Raw genomic sequence first — 6,235 nt, 5'->3', positions numbered from 1 at the left:
AACACCGAAGTCCAAAAAGAAATTATTACATTTGCTGTGTATAACTATTACCAGACATAACATTGCCAACGGCCAAGCAAGCGAGAGCTCATAAGGCTATCCAAGCACTGTCGTAGAATGACCGAGTGATGAGAAAGCAAAGGACCGAAACATTCACCGAAAATTACCACAGAAACCCTCTGAAATTACAAAGTGGGTCGAACCCTCACACAGACTTGACTCATTAACGAAATACAGACAACCATGGCAAACAAATACCGTGCAGACTAAAAGCCACAGAAGAAGGTGAAATAGAAACAGAGCTACCCGGAAGATAAGCGGTCGAATCCCCTGCAAGGCCACGGAACCAGTTACCTGCAATCACCGTGACATACATTGTTAGGGTCACGGATGTAAACAAACTCATGCAACAGTAAATAGCCAGTGAACGACGAATAGACAGAACAGAGGGAGGAAAGACCAGTGTAGAGCCACGGTGTGGAACCTTACCAGTTGTAACCAGGTCCACAAGTCGCAGAAGCTCAGTGATAACCTAACCACAGAGGAGCTGTGAAGGGTTAGGCGAAATTCGAGTTGAGGACAAGAGCATACAACATGCAACGAAACCCTTACCTGAGCAGACGAAGTTGAACGATGGTTTGAAACCAGAGACGGAGTTGCAACTTTGAGCTTCCCACCGAGACGGAGCCGAACCTCTGAACAGAACCCATAAGCAGAACCGAATACCAGAGCAGAGCCACAGAGGGCGGAACATTTCAGAGAGTAACAAAACCCATGCACAGAGCCGAACATCAGAGCAGAGCCACAGAGAACAAGCATAACAGTGAAAATGACCGAATGAGCGCGAACAATCCGGAGAAAAGGGCCAAGTGAGAATTAGGGTTTTGCCAAATCCCGAGACGGACAGGTGGAGCGTGGAGAGGCAGAGAGGTACAGGCGGGTGATTAAATATCACCTAATTCATAAATACACAATCAAACAAATATCCCATTACGAAATAATCACACAAGTCCACGTAAGGTTCGGGAGTAAGGGACACGTGGGCTGGGTCCCCATCAATTGGTATCAGAGCAGTTTTCTTTAGTTAAGAGAAGATGGCAGAAGGACAAGTGCCAAGACGAGGACGTGGAAGAGGTGCACGTAGAGGAGCAGATGAAGGATTGTGAGAACAAATTAGAGTTCTTACAGCTCGCTTGGAAGCAGTAGAAGCGGGTAGACGAAGAGACCCAGAACTGGGAGACACCAGTGAAGAGGAGGTGATGACTGCTGCAGAAGGGTCTGATGAGGAAGCTCCAGAATTGAGGTTGCTGCGACAGGTTTTGATGGCCAGCAGCAAACCAAAAACAGAAATCTCAAATTATGATGGCAGTCTGTCTGCAGAAGTCCTGTTGGACTGGATAAGCGAACTGGATAAATATTTTGAAAATGAAGAAGTCAGTGAGGATAAGAGGGTTAAGTTCGCTGCCACTAAGTTGAAGGGACACGCACTATTATGGTGGGACAGTGTCCAAGCAGACAGAAAGAAAATGAACAAGACGCCGATACGGCTATGGTCTAGAATGATAGCAAAGTTGAAGGGCAGATTTCTGCCGAAAGATTACCAGGTGGAATTATATCGGCGAGTGCAGAGTCTAAGACAAAAAGGGATGACAGTTAGAGAGTATACAGAAGAATTTTACAGGGTAAATTTACGTGCTGGTTATACTGATGATAACCCAGAAAAGACAGCAAGGTACGTAAATGGATTAAGGATGGAGATACTAGATGAAATTAGTATTCTTTCTCCCCGGAATATTGAAGAAGCCTTTCAGAGCGCTGTTAAGGCGGAGGAAAAGATTAACAGAAAACAGAACAGCAGAAGAGGGAGAGGAAGTAGCAGAGGACGAGGACAGTCCTACGGAAGAGGTAAGAGTGCTGCAAACAGCGAAGAAAGCAGCAGTTCAAAAGCTTCAGGGACAGCCGAAAAAGGAGATAGCACCAGAGGAGGTCGGTCATACCAGAGAGGACGAGGGAATGGCCGCGGAAGAGGGGCGAATGTCCAGTGCTACAGGTGCCACAAATGGGGGCACAGAGCCTTTGAGTGTCCAGAAGCTGAACAAGCTGGTCAAAGGGGAACGCTGATGGCACAGCCTGAAGAAGCTGAAGCACAACCCCGGGAAGTGGAAGACATGGCAGAAACGGGGGAGGCTTTAATTTTGAATAAAGTGTTGATAAAGCCAACCAAGGAAGTGGCTGAAACAACCCAGAGGAAAGCACTATTCCGGACAGTTTGTAAATCGCATGGAAAGTGCTGTAAGGTAATTATAGACAGCGGAAGTACTGACAACTTGGTAGCCACGGAGATGGTGGAAAAGTTGGGGTTGAAGCGGCTGAAGCACCCCACACCTTACAAGGTGTCGTGGCTGCAGAAAGGCCACCAGTTGTTGGTCGATGAACAATGTGAAGTGGAGTTCCGCATTGGCAAGTACCACGATACAGTGGTCTGTGATGTCATGCCAATGGACGTGTGTCACATACTGCTCGGAAGGCCATGGCAGTATGACAGGAAGGTGACACACGATGGCAAAACAAATTGTTATAAATTTACAAAGGATGGGGTCAAACATACACTTGTACCCATCAAGGAGGAAGATACAGCTGAATCCAGTGGGACAAAAGCATTATTACTTGGAGGAAAGCAGTATATAAAACAGATTGAAGAAAATGAGATTAATTTTGCAGTGGTAAGGAGGATGAAGCCAGTATTACTGAGCGTGGAAAGGTCAGAATTGCCCAAGGAGATCCAGGAGCTGTTAGAAGAATTCCAGGATATTGCGGCTGAGGAGTTACCTGATAAGTTACCTCCCAAGAGGAGCATCAGCCACCATATTGACTTTATACCCGGATCAAGTTTACCGAACAAGGCAGCGTACAGAATGAGCCCCAAGGACAACGAGGAGGTACGCAAACAAGTGCAGGAATTGTTAGACAAGGGACTGATCAGAGAGAGTTTAAGCCCCTGTGCGGTACCTACAGTCCTTGCACCCAAGAAGGGGGGAGAATGGCGAATGTGCACAGATTCGCGGGCCATAAACAAGATCACCATTCGTTACAGGTTTCCCTTGCCTAGAATGGATGATATGATGGACTGTCTTAGTGGGGCAGCGTATTTTACTAAGATCGATCTGAAAAGTGGGTACCATCAAATCAGGATTAGGGAGGGAGATGAGTGGAAGACAGCCTTCAAGACCAACGAAGGACTGTACGAATGGCTGGTCATGCCATTTGGATTGAGTAACGCTCCAAGCACTTTTATGAGGTTAATGAACGAGATGTTAAAAGAGTTTATAGGGAAATTTGTAATAGTCTATCTGGATGATATTTTGATTTTCAGCAGGACGAAAAGAGAACACCTTCAGCATATCCGAAGGGTGTTCGAAAAGCTGCAGCAGAACAAACTGCTGGTAAATTTAAAAAAATGCACTTTCTTACAGAAGGAGTTGATTTATCTGGGGTTCGTGGTAGCAGAGAATGAGTTGAAAATGGACCCAGAGAAGATTGAAGCGATCATGAGTTGGCCGTCACCCAAGAGTTTATTTGAGGTACGTAGTTTTCACGGTTTAGCAAGTTTTTACCGGAAGTTTATCAGGAATTTTAGTGAAATCTGCGCACCCATGTTGGAAACCATCAAGAAGGCCAGCCAACCTTTTTGCTGGACTAAGGCGGCAGAAAACAGTTTCCAACTCCTGAAGCGTAAGATAACAGAAAGGCCAATCTTGAGACTGCCCGATTTCAGCAAACCTTTTCAGGTTCGGTGTGATGCCAGCGGGACAGCTATTGGCGCTGTACTCAGTCAAGAGGACAGACCAGTGGCATTCTTTAGTGAGAAGCTGAATGAGAGTCGGCAGAAGTATTCGTCATATGATAAGGAATTTTATGCAGTGGTTCAAGCCTTGAAACATTGGAGGCACTACTTACTGGGAAATGAGTTCGTTTTGTTCTCTGATAATTCTGCTTTGCAGTACATAACTCAGCAGCACAAACTGAACCATAAACATGCCAAGTGGGTGGAGTATCTACAAAGTTTCACCTTTGTGTTGAAACACATAAGTGGGCAAGCCAACAAAGTGGCGGACGCTTTGAGTAGAAGAGCCCTGCTCTTACAGGAAAGTGGCATACAGGTGATGGGATTTGAATATCTGAAAGATTTATACCAGATGGACGCGGATTTCAAAGAAGCTTTTGAAGCATGCCAGAATCCCGTATTGAGGAATACAAGCCCATGGCTAGATTACAATCTCCAGGAAGGATTGTTGTTTCGAGGGGGACAGCTGTGTGTTCCAGATTGTTCGATGAGGGAAAATCTGGTGAGAGAGAAACACAGTGGCGGACTAGCGGGACATTTTGGCGTCAATAAGACAGTGGAGCAGCTCGCGCATTTTTATTACTGGCCAAGGATGAATCGAGACGTGCAGCGGTATATAACCAGGTGTAAAATCTGCCAACTAGCAAAGGGACACAGCCAGAACACGGGGCTGTATACACCCCTACCTGTTCCAAGCAGGCCGTGGGATTCAGTCAGCATTGATTTTGTCCTAGGATTGCCTAAAACACAGAGGGGGTATGATTCGGTGATGGTAGTGGTGGATAGGTTTTCAAAGATGGCTCATTTCATTCCTTGCCGGAAGACAAGCGACGCCACGAACGTGGCACATCTTTTTTTTACGGAAGTAGTTCGACTACATGGCTTACCAAAAACTATTGTTTCAGACAGGGATGTGAAATTTACAGGACATTTTTGGCGCACCCTGTGGAAAAAGCTGGGCACACAACTAAACTTCAGCTCTGCGTATCACCCGCAGACTGATGGATAGACAGAGGTGGTAAACAGGAGTTTGGGCAACTTATTACGCAGCTTGACGGGAGAGAACTCACGATTGTGGGACCGAGCTCTTGCCCAGGCAGAATTCGCTTATAACGATTCGCCAAATAGGAGCACCGGTCTTAGCCCATTTCAAATCTTGTATGGTATGCATCCGAGAGGAGTACATGAATTGCGGGATTTGGGACAGCTAGAAAGAAGGAGTGCAGACGGGGAAGATTTTGCAGAAGCAATGAGTGAGCTGCATGAAAAGGTCAAGACAAGACTACAGGACAGCACGCAGAAATATAAGCAACATGCAGACATAAGGCGGCGAGAGGTAAACTTTGAAGTTGGGGACGAAGTCCTTGCACATTTGCGCCGGGAACGGTTTCCTAAGGGTACGTATAACAAACTAAAGTTCAAAAAAATCGGCCCATGCAAAATTCTGCGAAAATTCTCAGCAAATGCATATGAAATTCAGCTGCCACCTGATATAGGCATATCACCCATATTCAATGTGGCAGACCTGTTTCCATATCATGCCCAGACAGAGGAAGAACGAGTGGTACAGCCACAACGGGACACCCAGTTCGAGGACAATCTTTGGAAGAAACAGTTACCATCGGTCAAGACCCATGAGATAGAAGGAATCATCAGCACGCAGGTGGCCAAAAAGACACGCAGAAAGGAATATCTGCGTTATCTCGTTAAATGGAAGGACCGTCCAATGGAGGACAGTTCTTGGCTTGACGAGATGCAGATCCGAAAGGCAGGTTACTCGGTGGAAGAACTCATGGAACGGAGCCATGAGAATTCTCTTTTACCCCGGCAGCCTGATGCAGGAGCATCTGGTCGACAGGGCACAGACCGAGAAGAGGCAGACCAGGTTTCTGAAGAAGATTGGGAGAAATGAATATTTCAACAGATGGACAGCAAGACTGTCTTAGTTTTTTTTTATTATTATTATCATTTTGTTCTTTAAGGATTAGACAACAGCATTTAGTTTATTAGCTTAAGTGACTTGTTAACTTGTTTCTGTTTCAATTGTAATAACAGGTCCTAACTAAAATTGTTAAGGACTTGTAGTCATAGGTTTCGAATTTAGATTATTAGAGAATTAGACAAAAGACCATAAATCATTGTAAAGCATCAAACCCTTACGAGACAGAAGGAACAGACAAACTAACAATAGCCAAGCCACGTAACTGGAGTAACTGTCAAGTAAACTGTAATCTGGAACTAACTAACAGTTACCTAACTACCAAGCTATTGTATAAGAAGACAGAAAAGATACATGTAAAAGGTTCTGGAGTGCGACATTGAAACGAGAGAAATAGCAGAATACAATTCTTTTCCTTCATATATATTGTTCAGTGCATCCTAAATAAATTT

This window comes from Pinus tabuliformis, chromosome 3_2 (genome assembly GCF_031772625.1).
Source record: "Pinus tabuliformis cultivar Carrire ecotype Pingquan chromosome 3_2, CPIR1, whole genome shotgun sequence".
Lineage (NCBI taxonomy): Eukaryota > Viridiplantae > Streptophyta > Pinopsida > Pinales > Pinaceae > Pinus > Pinus tabuliformis.
Note: the sequence above shows the minus strand (reverse complement) of the source record.